Genomic DNA, 15,554 nt, shown 5'->3' with positions numbered 1-15,554 from the left:
TTAGGCAATGTTTTAATGCACAGACCTTTGAGACAATGCTCGAATGGAAGCTGAAACTTTGTGTGGTATGTGTGTGTGTGTGTGTGTGTGTGTGTGTGTGTGTGTGTGAGAGAGAGAGAGAGAGAGAGATGGGATTGAGCTAAAGTCAGGCTGTTAGAACACCTCATTAGGTACAACATTTAGACCTTATTTAAGCGTCGTGGTTAGGGACACGAGTGACGTTCATCAGACACTAATGAGGCAGCTGCTAGTGTTTTTTTTTTTTTTTTTACTAAACAACCTTATTGAAATGGCTGATAGAAATCAAATACCTGCTGAAAGCCCAGCAGAAACTATGAAGTAACGTGTTGTAATGAGAATGATTTCTGATAATTATTGGGAAGAGAATGCTAATTTTTCAACAATGTTTATTGGACCGGAAGGGGGGGTGTATGTGACATGTGGCATGTGGACTTTGTCTAAAAGGGATCACATAAAAAACATTAAACTGTCACCCCTGCTCTAATAAAGTAAGATAAATGTTTAAGTGATAGACAGAACAATCCACACATGAATATAAATTGAAGATCAGTGGGATAGTAAATATTCCCCTTTAATATTCCAATGTGGCTGCGCTACATCTGTGGTCTGTGTAGGATTAGTTATCTGTACCTTGTGTGTGAATTATGAGTTACTTACATAATAAATACAGTATCTTTACCAAATACACACACACACACACACACACACACACACACACACACACACACACACACACACACACACACATATATATATATATATATATATATATATATATATATATATATATATATACTGTGAGCAGAGAATTCAGTGTGTCTTACGTAATCTTCCAGATGCAGCAAGACATTTCAATAGTTACATCATCATCTGAATCATGTCATGTATCTTGCCACACCACCATATGGACAAGTCCACATCCCAAGTATCCTTACACAGTCCACCACCTCCCAATCACACAGACACACCTATGTCACACACACACCTCCCAATCACACAGACGCTGTTCACTTTCCCCTAAATACTAACTGGTTACATCTGCTGCCACTTTACACAAGTGCATCTAAACCCCTGTTTAAACCCTGCATCACACATTAGGTCCCATTAGTTTTAGCTTGCAATTACACTGTTCTCACCATTGATAATAACCTTCATCCTGGTTTTTCAGGACTGTCCTCTAGAGGGTTTTTTTTTGTATTATCCCTTTTGGCTGATTGGTCCCAGACTAGAACTGTTTATTAATAAATATCTTATGTGTTGACTCACCTTTTCCCTGTGAATGTTTTGGAAATGTCACACCATGAAAATGTAATGTGTAGATCAAAAGAAAGGTTCCAGAATCCTGCCCCAAGTAACAAAAATAAAAGAAAATAAATTTAGCATAAGACAGAAAGATAATTTAATAAATGTAGTGAAGGGGCAGCTTATTGACATTAAATATGGCATTTTATTGGCCTACTCTTATCCCCTGCGCTCTGGCTGTCTGATTCTGTATTATGGGATTTAACAGTTGGGCAGCCCGGCCATGTCAGAGACACTCACCCATCATGAATTAAAGACCATCAAACGCAGCTGTGGTCTGGCACTACACAGCCCACGCCCGTGCCAAGGCAGAGGGCAGTGACATTAACGAAGGTCACCGTGTGTAGTGTGTGTTAGAAGTGAAGCATTTCTCCATCACAGACCCATCGCCCTGCACCTAGCTTGTATTTCCTGCACTTTACCTGGTTTGGACCTAATGAGTGAAGTCCTGGGTGCTGCAACAGTGATTATACAATGTGCACAGAGTCCTTGGGGACGTAATGAGAACCAGTGCAAATATTCAATTGCATTTATGTTGCATCAAAACATTTAGCTTCCACAGTAGCATTGCGGGAGCTAGTGGTTCAGTTACTGTTCAGAGGACAAATAAGGAGTTGCTGTAGATAGACCACACTGAGAGTAACATTCAGAAATGTCACATTTACTGCCATGTTGGCCTTGAAATTCTGCTGACTCAGGCACAAGACCATCAAAGTATTTGCTGCAATAGAAATCTGTGGCCTTACTTTAGGTGTTACTAAGCCTGTCAGTGCAGCAGGAGAGCCGACGTCTATGAAAATACATGTGTCATAATAGTTGAGTATTCTCTTTCTCAAGAGCTCTATATTAATGTGAAATTGATGTATTTTCACAGTCTAATCAGACTATTAGAGCATGGAATGACAGCATAGCTCAGCTCCCTCTGTGAGTTCCAAGAATGCCTTTTCCTTGTTTATTTGAAATGGTTGAAACGATTCAAAATGTTCCCTGAGGACCCTTTGCACAGTTTTACATTGACACTGCTATAACACTCCAGATTTAATTAATTAGATCATTTTAAAGTGCAGAAACGAGAATATTGGTGAAGTGCAATGGGTTTCCTGTAGAGCACTGCTTCACTCCTCATAGTGTCTCCTAACAGACACTGCGTATGGTGATCTTCATTAATGTGGCTGCCCTGCCGTGGCTGGGCCATGGACTGTGTCATAGGACAGCACTTACATTACTGTTATGAATATACATTTCATCAACATGAATAGAAGTTGCAGCTTAGCTGTCAAACCTGTGATCGTAAACAGAAACTTTCACATCAGGAAAAACTTGTATTGAGTTACACTGAGAATGCTCTACAGTTCTGAAGCCCAGGAACCAAGGCTGATAATAGCCTCCAGGCCTCAGTAATGACGGCAACAGAGCTCTTCTCCTGTGACCCAGGTCTGCATGAAGGTGGTTTCTGATAATAAGATTACCTTGATACATCCTGGATATATGTTTCTTCCATTAGTGTCTACATCAAGGGCACTGGGGCCCAGAGATCCCTCAGAGATCTAAGAGACAAAACTCTTACCTACCCTGTCCCTCTGGTCTGGCATGCGCAATACATCCAACAAACCTGCCCAGAAAAGAGCACAGAAACAGGCAAAAGTATCCAATCTATCCCCAGAGTACCTCACTATTCTCGTCCAATGAGCAAGCACCTTCGCAAACACCTTGAAGTTTGGAAACAAGTCCTAATCTTGTTTGTCAGAATGCCAGGAATGTGTGGTTTGAGAGAAGCATTCGTTCCACTCCAGAGTCAGGTGGGCTGCTGAGCGATGGTTTTCTAGACATAGGCCGATGTGTCTCTGTCGCTGCCGAGTGTCTCTGGGATATTAATATCCCACACTTCTCCAGGGGGGCAGTGGTTGACGACACTTTCCTCATGTCCTCTCCTCAAGCTGTGAACACTAATCACACAGCAGCCACTGGAGACTGCAGTGCTGTTAGAGTAGAGAGCACTGGTAAAGAAATTTCTTTGAGCCTGTTCCAGTTTAGACAACCACATACTCAGGTCTACAGCAAGTCTCAAAACTGCTGTCATACACAAATAAAATCCTGCTTTTCTTTTTGTAACTAGTAGAGGTTAGCCGGGGCTGTTTAAGTAGCTCAAACATGAGCCCTTGTGATTCAGAATATACAGCCCCTTGCTTGTAGTCACAATCCTTACTGACAATTTATTTAAAAAAATAAGGCATTTACTCTTGTTATTTCAGGGGGCTTTGAAAAAGTTATATTGTGAATGTCAGTGATTTGTTTCCTGCAGCATTGATATGCTGATTGCAGTGCACCTTTATCATTTCTAAAATACATACACCCACTCGTAGACACTCACACACACACACACTCACACACACACTCGCACATGCACCATCGTCAGCAGGAGAAGCAGCATACTCATTACCATTTTATGAAGCCCGGTGTGTTGAGCGGAGCAGATGAGCAGTGAAGGCCCCCACTGAGTCAGAGTTAGCACCTCGCAGCGATCTTAAGATTCTCATTATAGCATGAAGCAAGCTCCCATGCACTTGCACAGAAATGAAGATAATGAAGACTGAGGTTATGAAACAAGATAAGAATGTTCCAAATCGTGATCCTTCACATTGTTCTGAGTTCATGCATTTATTAGCAAAACATTTTAAGTCTCTCTAATTGGTGTCCTTTTATATATTATAGGATGTGAAATGTTGCTATCCACAAGCACAAATGTATCGCATAGCTAATTAAATTGCATCATATATCTTAACATTAATAATGTACTCATATAACAATTACAGATTTTATGATTCTAAGTTTTATTTATATAACACTTCTAAAACAAGGTAATTGCCTAATGAGTTAAATCTTGTCTGCATTGGTGTGGGTGTGTGTGTGTGTGTGTGTGTGTGTGTGTGACGCCCTCTGCCACACACACACACACACACACACACACACACACACACACACACACACACACACACACACACACACACACACACACACACGCACACACACATTGCACCTGCCCCTCTCCCAGTCACCTGTTTACTAACCGTGTGCACCTGCTTGGTCTGTGTCCTTTGTTTCCTCCCCTATATAAAGACTACAAGTACACTTGTCCTGAGCGGCGCTCGCCGGTACGGGCACCAGGAAGACGACCCGAGTGCAGCTACTAGTCTGCTGCCTCTCAGCACTCCAATGATTATCTGTTCCTGTTATATTTAGCCAGCTCACCACTGTCCTCTTATGTTGCTTCGATCCATGACGGAGAACAATGACGCTCCTTTACCACACTTACGTCTCACTCCCCCCCCCCCCCCCCCCACACCCCCTCTCACCCCCCGCTGCTGGCGTCACACAAAGTGCTTTACATTAACTTAAGTAAAATTCTTTAAATCAAATTAATTCATGTAAAACCAATGAAAATAGAATGCAAAAAAGGAAAAAAGTGCACACTAATAGGTTCAAATTAAAAGAAAGCAATTAAAAATAAAGTGCACTTAATGTTAATTCAAGCCTGATGTAAGCACATCTTGGCCCTCCTGCTTAGATCATGTGATGTTATATTAGTAGTCCTTCTGTATGCCATGCTTCCAGCCTGGAAGAGCATATTTAAAAAATGGGAGCAGTTTAAAATGTGCTCTAAACTGTATTCGCTGAATAGCACCATGGAGGTTACATTTGATCACCCTGCAGGACAGGTTTGTTTTTTTAACCACATGGTAAAAGGTGTAAACTGCTCCTTTGTTCTGCTCTTCAGGTCCTGTATTTGAATTTATGACTTTCCCAAATTGACTTCCCCTTGTGCAATTAACATTTGACCCATATGGTGAATACGTTTTCACTGTCACTGTAGGCCGGGTCAGCCCCACAGGGGAGCCGCCCACTCCACAGTCTAACTTACCTGTCCCTCATCAGTCTCATGCCCTGATTTAAGCCCACAGGTCCCGCAAGTCAGTGCTGTGCATTTCTTGTGTCTGCAGGAGTGAGCCTGCTCACGACGTCTTCCGCTGCATCTCTTCCCAACGCCAAGTTTAGTGACTTTGCGCCTTAAACGCGTTTGTGCTGCCACACGCTGTTTGTGTGCTGCGCTCCTTTGTTTTCTTGATCATACTGTGCCGTGCAATGGATATTATAGAAACCACGGCACCATTTCCCACGTCTGGGGCATGTCACCCCGTCACATTCACTATATTAGCAAATATGGAAATTGAAAAGACTTCCATAATGGTTTCATTTAACTATTTGTACATGTGTGCTTTATCTCTTCATGTGCACTTTATAGTAAATGTTTGTTACTGATGTATGCTTTTTGTAGGTCTTTGCCCTGAACCTTTCCTTAAAAAACCATTTCTGGCGTTAAATGTATTTGTGAACGAGGCTGTAACTTGTAAATGCAATCTTGTTCAGTGAAAATAAATAAATAAAAGAAAATGGATGAATATTGTAACTAAAATCCACCTGACATTTATTCAATAACATTAGCATCTGTTTTGTGTTGTTCAGTCCCTGTCAGATAAGTGTGAACACTAGTATTTTTCAGGCACAAGGTAGTCTAAAGCAGCCAAATTGAAATATTGACAGAAATGTGCAAGCTACAACATAACAGAAAGAGAAAAAGAGAGACAGAGAAAGAAAGAAAGAAAGAAAGAAAGAGACAAAAACACCTCTCACGATCACACATGCACATGATGTTAGAACCCATACAGAGGTCTGTTTGCTTTATGAGAAGTGCATGTAAAAATAGCGTGAGCACCCATCAGGGCTTATCAGGAGCAGTGCACAGTCTCAGTCACGCCCGCCCCCCGCCATGGCCCCCCCATGCAGGTTTGATTTGTTTTTGTTGTGTTGCTATATGCAGACCCAACAGGCAACACAGCTTATTCCATTAGCCTAACGGAGACAACACTAAGGCGAGGTCACACAGAGACGGCGTCAAGACGGAGCACCTTCCCCATTGGTCAATGTTTACAAACAGCTTCGGCCTTCGTAACCAGTGTGCCTTGAGAAAAACAAACAAGAGGTCAGGCAAAATGAGTCCCCGGGGGGGCCTAGGTCACCCAAATGTTCACACGAAGCAGCGCGATGTGGTTGGATTGGTGAATGGCGGCATTGTTATTTAAAGGCAACGGCTATGGGGTGTGTCGATGCTTTGGGAGCCTCAAAGATGGAAGAAATGCGCTGACCTGTTGACCCATGCCACCACGTGATACGGATATGACGCTGTATAACCTTTACGGTGTTTACAACACTGAAACACTCTTATACTTCTCCTCAGTCCAATTTCTGGGATAAAATGAAAGACATTGGGTGCAGAATGGGGACAGCAATTATTGATTGTTCTGTTGTAGTACCCAGGCTGAATGTTCCTGAAGGTGAACACTGTACTCTTGTCAGTGGACTATTCATAATTTATCAAATAATGGCCGCTCATGCTTAATGCACTCCGTTTTGATCAATTTTGCAGTGGAAGTGGATAGAGAGGCGTCATCTCTTGTGCGAGGGAGACAGGTGCACTTCCACCAGCCTGTCCTGCAGAGCACTTGAGATAGGAGGCTGGACCCGTCCAGGGCCGGAGTGGGCCATTTTTTCAGCCCGGGAGTTTCGTGCCCAAATCCGGCCCAAAATTATTTTTCCCTCCCAATCGGCCCAAACATGAGCCGGCCCATCGGGAATCCTCCCGGATCTCCCGATTAGCCACTCCGGCTCTGGACACGTCTCCTCTTGCACACGCGAATAGTGCAACGGACGTTTGCTCAGCAAGAGTGTCCCGGGGGCCGCGCAGCTCACTGGACACATCTGGCCAGGGTTTCATGATCAGCACTACGCACCTGACTGACACTGATGGATGGCAGGCAGGAGGCACACTGGGGACTAAGGCTGTTTAGCTCCGCCTGTTGTCTCTGTCATCTGGTGTGTCCACGATTCAGGCGCCGCTAGTGCATCACGGCAAAGTGCGCATCAGCAGTCACCCGGCAGGCCCGCGCTTGCGTGTGATCTGACCGCTCTGTACTGTCCTACAGAAGCACCTTTATGTTACCTGATCAAAAGATTTTCAGGACGTGAAACTTGCACGTCGGGGGTTTGTTTGAAAACATTTTGATGCATGAGCCATTTCGTGCTTTTAAAAATGGCATTGACCTTGGTGCACAAGGAAAACGCACAGATGACTGATTCACTTTTCAACACTCAACGCAGACCCAAGGTATTACACCAACCCTTTGGACCTAAATCGTACTCGGTTTGTGTGTGGGTAAAAGGGTGTGTCTACAGGTGTCCTAGGTATCACATGCATTGTAGATAAGACATTGTGTGTTAAATAACTGCCATGGTTTTGGTGCTTCTGAGCTGTCACCGCAAGTTTGATTTTTCATGACAGATGACGATTCCTCAGCCCCTAAAATAGAACATCACTGACAAAACTAAAGAGGAGCGCATTCATTTGTATGGCTATTTGTCTGTGCGTGTACGTGTCTGTGGGGTGAGCGGCACGATGTATATGTCTTTGCTTAATGTCAGATGAGTGCCTGCCAAGAGTGCAACCCCCCAACACGTAGGCACTCCGTCTTGTGACAAATGTTTCCAAGGACAAAGACGGCCCGGTTCTCCTTGACATGACATAACGAATTTGGACAATGGAATGAAATGGAGTGACAGGCGTGGTGATTTATGGCTTACTTATAAATCTGCTAAATTACGCTTAGCAAATAAACAGACATTTTGTTGGGGAAATATTACCGCTGTGAGGGACGGGGACTGTGGATGGGTGAATACTAAAAGATTAAAGTATATTTACTATTAATAACATACATGGGGAATTTTTGGAATAAAGGTCTGAATGTGTGCTATGAAAAAACACATTTATGAGAAATTCTTCTTCATACATGTGATCTAAAATTCTCTCACAATCAGCAGCCAGAGTATATTAGAAATAGTTAAAAATGGCTACCTCATTTTAGCACCAGTCAGTCTCATCAACCGTTTCCTAATTAGACTACAAGATTAAGCACTCTGCTGAACACATTAAACAATGATCAGCAAAGGAATCCCAACCCAAAACCCTTTTAAAACTGGTACGTATCTCAGCACATGATCTTTAAACGTAAAGACAAAGTGAGGAGAGAAGGCACAGGGTCACAGAGCCCTCTAGGGAATGCATGTCTCAGGAATGCTTTGCATTCAGGATCACAGGTGCACATTTCTCTCTCCCTGTCCAGTAATGCACACAGGGGAATTAATCATCCCTTAAATAGCCCAATCAAAGACTCCCAATCAAGAGACTCTGAGTTTCAACAGTCTTGTTGCCTTCCTGTGTGAATCAACGACACCACTTGACAGGCTTCACGGGCCCGAGTTAATGGTAACTTTAAACACAAACACATCCAGTTAGAAAACTGAAGCAGATTCATTCAAGTTTGTTTGGGTTCTAAGAATTAACTTAAGCTAAGCAGAGGTGGAATTAGCTCACCGCAGTGGAAGGTTCGGTAGATGTGTGACTGGCTGCTGTGTAACTAGAGATGCAGACAGTCAGCAGCCCAGCAGGTTAACTGTTCTGGAATGGAGTGATACGATCGCTATATTGGGAAGCCACATTACGACCCCTCTGGACCCAAGAATGCAGAAAAATCATCTGAATGTCCCATTTCACCTCCAATGATAAGGCCACATTTGTATTAATTATCCCAATGTATTCGGTGCTGCAATTGCCATTAAAATTGAGGGTATTGTGTGTGATGAATAGGAGAGTTCTCCTCTAGCTCTGAATATAATGATTTCTCCAATTTTTGTGTGTGTGTGTTACATTGTCCATAGTGGAATCCCAATTTGACAATTCATGACTGTGCATGAATAACTTTTTGAAAATAACCACATATCTATTCAAGGCTGAATTGTTTGGATGAAATAGAGGATAGAATTAGCTCCTAAAAATGTTTTTGTCAAAACAGTAACCACATTCTCAAACCAGACAACATGCACATAACCTTAAAACACTAAACATGTTGCAAAATTCCGCCTCCTCCTTGAAAACCGACTTTGAGAACTGACCAGAGGTATCTTTGAGACATGTAGTTAGTATATGTATGTGTTGTAGACTGTGTTGTACTGTAGTACTGTAGTACAGGTGCTTACTCAAACACAAAATACTGTAGTATGATACAAAAATACAAGACAAATTTACTGTACTGTCCCTGATGCAATGAATCATGGGAAAAAAGGTCCAGACACATTTGACCCCACACTGGCAGTGTGGTACTGTGATTGCCCTTCATACCTCATAGGGATGGTGATTGCATCCAGGCTGAAAGGAATTCCTTGATAGGATTGAGGAATGGGGAATATGCAGGTAGATGCAGGTAGGTTGATTGGTTGAGTGTTAGATTCACAAGCGGTTGGCTAAGCAATCGCAAGTCAGGTCGAATTTGAAGTGTCTGGGATTGGAAATTAGCAGCTGCCGCCATTGTGTTGTAGTTTTTTTCTGATCAGACACTTTAATGTGATTTTTGTGTTAGCAAATGATCGCTGTGTGTACTGTTCACAGTTGTGCAAAAATGTTTGCTATTTTGCTCAGATGTATTGGCAATTGATGCATGCATTGATGGCTTGGCCAATGCAATTAGTACCAGAGAAAAATTTATCAACAAAATCTCCAGTGCACAGGATTTTTAACATTACTGGGGATCTTAAGCAGCCAGCACAAGCTTAATTCCTTTGGAAGATATTTAACCACCAACAAAACTGGCCTGCATAAGATATTTAGCTTTTATTTAGCTAGGAGTAAGAACAAGAGCAAGAAACATGTACCAAGGTGATCTCACATCCTTGATAGGTCTGGCAGAACAGACATGAGCTCCTTCATAACGCTTTTTAATGTCCCCTTTAATAACTCTTTGTTTTAGTTGACTCTCAACATGATGCGATATAAAAACATTTAATTCATAGAACCAGTCCTTATCCCTATTAGACATTTTGTTTGATAAATGAGTGGGAGAGGAGTACTACGTTTATTCCATTGATTACAGAGAGAAGAATGCTGAACACAGTTCCTGGAATTAAATCAATGATGAAATAAGTACTGTATTTTGTTACAGGACTGGGTCAAAACAGGAAGCAGAATGTACAGTGAATGGAGGAGTAGGTGACGCATTACTGCAGTGGTTTTAGAGATAGAAAGAGAGAGATGGAGAAAGAGAGAGAGAGTGATGGAGAAAGAGAGAGAATAAGAGAGAGAAAGTAAGAGAGAGAATAAGTACACCTACGTATGTGCCATTTGAAGACTAGAAGAAAACTCTTCTGCTAATTTCAACTCCTTTAAGAAATAAAGCACATTCTCAATAGATTTTTGGCTTCTGAAAAAAAATGCTAAACACAGTTGCTTATATTTGCTCCCAAAATGCACCAAAGAGTCTGGGATAAAAAGCTTTGATAGCCACTACATAGTCTGAGACAAAGAGAAGACTGAGACAAACAGACCAGTAATGTAATTCAAACTGGTGTAGTTTATTATGCATATACATTATCATAAACAAATTATTCTCATTAAAGAAATTATATGCAATTTTAATTGTAAAATTGACATTAGGAATGCAGGTATGTATTGTTGTTGTACTGTCACGGTGAGGGGGGCGGGTCGCCACCAGAGGGCGCGCATCCCGGCCAGCAGCCGATCCCAGCACACACCCCCGCGCACGCAACCACTCCCACAGTCACAATCACCATCATACTGAGCACCTGTTTCTTGTTTACTTTGCTCTTCTTAAGCCCGCAGGTCGTCTGGTCCAGTGCTGCACATTGCCGCTACATGAGTGTCTCTGGTTTCTGCGTGTCAGTCACTGCGTTCCCTACCTGTGTGCGCGCTACGAGCCTTACTTTGTAACACTTGCAGTGTGTGCGTTACGAGCCTTACTAGTGTGCGCTACGAGCTTTACCTTGCATCACTTGCAGTGTGCGCTAAGAGCTTTACTGGTTTGGTTGCCATGGACAATAAACATCCTACTGTTCAACCCCCGTCTCCGGCTGCCTCTGTCCCGACGCCCCCGGCATCACAGAATGTGCAGCCTGGAGCAGCCGGAGGCGAGGGCGCCTCCGCTATAGAGGTATTGGCCCACCAAAACATCGCCCTGGGCAGACAACAGCAGCAGACAACAACAGCAGGAGCTCCAGGAACTCCGCACGATGGTGACCACTCTGTCGAGCTGCATAAAGGCTTTGTCAGCGCAGACGTCCACACCCTCTCCGAGACCGCGGACACCGATTCCTCCTCCCGAGCCCTACAACGGGGATCCGGAGCACTGTGAGGGCTTCCTGGTCCAGTGCAAACTGTATTTCGCCAGCATGCCACACTCCGAGGATGCGGAGAAAATTGCCTTCATGGTGAACCGGTTGCAGGGCAAGGCACTGGACTGGGGAGCAGCCCAGATCAGTGCAGAGAAACCCTGCACCCGCAGCTACGACCAGTTCGTTCACGAACTGCGGGCGGTGTTCAACCACCCCAGCCACGGGAGGGTTTGTGGTCAGAGCCTGTTGCAGCTACGTCAGGGAAACCGTAGCGCTGCTGACTATGCCCTGGTGTTCCGGACCCTGGCCGCCAGGACCGGTTGGGATGAAGCCGCCCAGACAGACGTCTTCATAGCGGGGCTGAAACCCGACCTAAGGGCGGAACTGAGCTGTCGGCCCGAGGGAGAAGACCTGAACCAGGTGGTGCACAGAGCGATAACCGTCGACAGGTTGCTGCAGGAGCGAAAAGGAGGAGCGGCGCTTCCTCTCACCCTGCAGGCTCCCGTGCACACGCCGACAGTCGAGCCCATGGATTTGGGTACTACCGCCCCCCCTCTCACTCGGACCGCTGGTCCAAGGAGGGGGCGGGCTAGGGTGAGTATCTCTTTGATGGGTGGGCTGTTAACGTGGGAGGCGTCGGTGTCTTACGGGGCGGTGTCTCTACCTGTGTTTGCCCTAGTGGACTCGGGAGCCTCGGGGAACCTGATCCGGAGGAGCGTTGCCGAGCAGCTGAGGGTGCCCCTGATCCGGCTGGAGACACCGAGACGCGTGCACGCACTGGACGGGCGACCTGTGGGCGGGGGTTTTATTTCTCACCGCACTGCACCAGTCACCATACACGTTCAGGGCCGAAGGGAACATATGAGTTTTTATGTAATCCCTTCCACACGCTATTCAATCACGTTAGGTTTCCCCTGGTTTAAGCTCCACAACCCCGTCATCGACTGGTCCACGGGTAAGCTGCTGAAGTGGGTAGCGCCCCTACAGGGCACCCGGTCTCCCTCCCGTGTGTTCGCGCAATCCACCAGCGTTGAGAGCCCTAACATCAGCTCCACTCCAGTCATTCCCGCTCCGTACCGTGATCTAGCGGAGGTGTTCAGCGCTGCCAAGGCAACCCAGTTACCACCCCACCGACCCTGGGACTGTCACATCACCCTCAAGGCAGGTACTACGCCACCGCGCGGTCGAGTCTATCCACTTTCTCAGGAAGAGGAGCGGGTCATGGCTCAGTATGTTAAGGAGGCTCTCGCTCAGGGCTATATTACTCCCTCCACCTCTCCCGTCTCAGCCAGCGTCTTCTTCGTAAAGAAGAAAGACGGTGGTCTGAGGCCATGCGTAGATTACCGAGGGCTCAATTCCCTCTTAGTGAACTTTGCCTACCTAGTGCCGTCGGCGCTGGAGCAGTTAAGGAAGGCTAAGGTTTTCACTAAACTGGATCTGCGCAGCGCCTACAACCTTATTCGCGTACGCGAGGGTGATGAATGGAAGACAGCGTTTAGTACCTCTACGGGGCACTACGAGTATCGCGTCTTGCCTTATGGCTTGGCCTCTGCTCCGTCGTTCTTCCAGGTGTTCATTAACGAGGTCTTAAGGGAGTATTTGAATAGATGCGTTGTCGCTTACATCGACGACATTCTGATCTATTCTCCCTCCTACGACCAACATGTGCGTGATGTACGGGCAGTTCTGGGCACGCTCTTGCGCAATCGTTTGTATTGCAAGCTCGAGAAGTGCGAGTTCCATCTCAGTGAGATGAACTTCCTAGGCTACACCATTAGGCCAGGCTCCGTGCACATGCAGCACAGGAAGGTGGAGGCGGTCGTGAAATGGACGCAGCCTCACACACGGCGCGAGCTGCAGAGATTTCTGGGCTTCGCAAATTTTTATAGGTGGTTCATTAGCACATATAGCCAGATCGCAGAGCCCCTTACTGACATGCTGAGAGGGGGAGGGGTTAAGCTTCGCTGGACAGAGAGATCTACGAGAGCGTTCAACCAGCTGAAGCAAGCGTTTGTCGACGCGCCGGTTCTGCACCAACCGGATCCTAACCGTCCCTTTATAGTGGAGGTAGACGCGTCGAACGTGGGAGTAGGCGTGGTGCTGTCACAGCGACCGAAAAAGCATAGCTCCCTCCGTCCCATAGCTTTCTATTCTAAGAAGCTCACCGCCACCGAGCGCAACTACGGGGTGGGAGACCGTGAGTTGTTGGCTATGCAGAAGGCGTTCGGTGAGTGGAGACATTGGCTGGAGGGAGCTAAGCATCCATTCACCGTGCTTACGGACCACAAGAACCTGGAATATATCAGGACCACAAAACGGATGAACGCCCGTCAAGCCAGGTGGTCTCTGTATTTCTCTCGTTTCAAGTTCCAGGTGACATACCGGCCAGGAGAGAGGAACCAGCAGGCGGATGCGCTATCTAGGTCCTTTCCTGGCAGTACGGAGTCTACGAGCGAGGAGCCGGTGCTTACACCTGAGTGCGTCGTGGGAGCTTTGGAGTGGAAGATCGATCGGGAGATCGAGGCAGCGAACCCGCATCCAGGTTGCCCGCGGCACCATAAGTACGTTCCCCCCACACACCGTAGTGCCCTCATCAGCTGGGCTCATACGTCAGTGGGGACGGGGCACCCAGGGGTGTCTAAAACGGCTCAGTTGTTGGGGGCTTGCTACTGGTGGCCGGGGCTGCACCGGGACGTACTGCAGCAGGTGGCGTCCTGCGCACTCCTCCTCCTGCCACACACTCCTCCTGCGGGTAAGCTCCTCCCTCTCCCTGCACCTAAGCAGCCATGGACGCACATCGCTCTGGACTTCGTCACGGACCTCCCCCCGTCCGAGGAGAACATGGTCATCATGGTGGTGATAGATCGGTTCTCGAAGATGGTTCGCTTCCTTCCCCTGCGGGGCCTGCCCACCGCGTGGGAGACTGCGGATCTCTTGTTTCGGCACATATTCCGGCAGTTCGGTCTGCCTGAGGATATCGTGTCGGACAGGGGACCGCAGTTCACCTCGCGTGTGTGGCGGGAGTTCCTGTCCAAGCTCAACATCACAGTTAGCCTAACCTCTGGTTACCATCCGCATGCTAACGGACAGGTGGAGCGAGCGAACTAGGAGGTGAGAAAGTTCCTGCGCGCGTACTGCAGCGAGCACGCGGACACAGCGAGCCGAGTACGCACAGAACTCCCTCACACATTCCAGCACGGGGATGACACCGTTCGAGTGCGTGCTCGGTCGCCAGCCGCCGCTCTATCCTTGGAACGCCGCGTCCTCAGACCATCCCATCGTCGAGGAGCGAGCAAGGTGTAAGAGGAGCGAGCGGGTGTGGGAGGACACCCATCAGCGGCTGACGGAGGCGATCCGGCGATTCAAAAGGAAAGCCGACCGTCGGAGGGGAGAGGCCCCATCTTATCAGGTAGGGGATAAGGTGTGGGTCTTCACCGAAGATGGACGCCTGGGCAGGAGAGGTAAACTGGGGGAGAGATATGCCGGCCCGTACGTCATCTTGAGGCGGCTTAACCCAGTTACTTATCGCATCAGTCTGCCCGAAGACAGACGTGTGTCGCGTGCGTTTCATGTGTCCGCTCTCAAGCCATACAGAGCAGGTGCATTGGAGGAGGCCTCGACGTCACGGCCGCCCTCGCCGCTGCAGTTGTCGGACGGACCCGCGTACCTCATGAAGAGGTCACTGGACTCGAGGCGCAGAAAAGGTGGCTTACAGTACCTGGTGGACTGGGTCGGATACGGACCGGAGGAGCGCTCCTGGATACCGGCCTCTCAAGTGGTAGGCCCCTCCCTTATCGCCGACTTCCACAGGGAACATCCAGACCGGCCAGCTCCGCGGCGACGGGAAAGACCGCGTAGGAGTCGACGGGAGGGGTCCTTGGGGGAGGGCTCTGTCACGGTGAGGGGGCCGGGTCGCCACCAGAGGGCGCGCATCCCGGCCA

Source organism: Brachyhypopomus gauderio, chromosome 4, assembly GCF_052324685.1.
Source record: "Brachyhypopomus gauderio isolate BG-103 chromosome 4, BGAUD_0.2, whole genome shotgun sequence".
Lineage (NCBI taxonomy): Eukaryota > Metazoa > Chordata > Actinopteri > Gymnotiformes > Hypopomidae > Brachyhypopomus > Brachyhypopomus gauderio.
Note: the sequence above shows the minus strand (reverse complement) of the source record.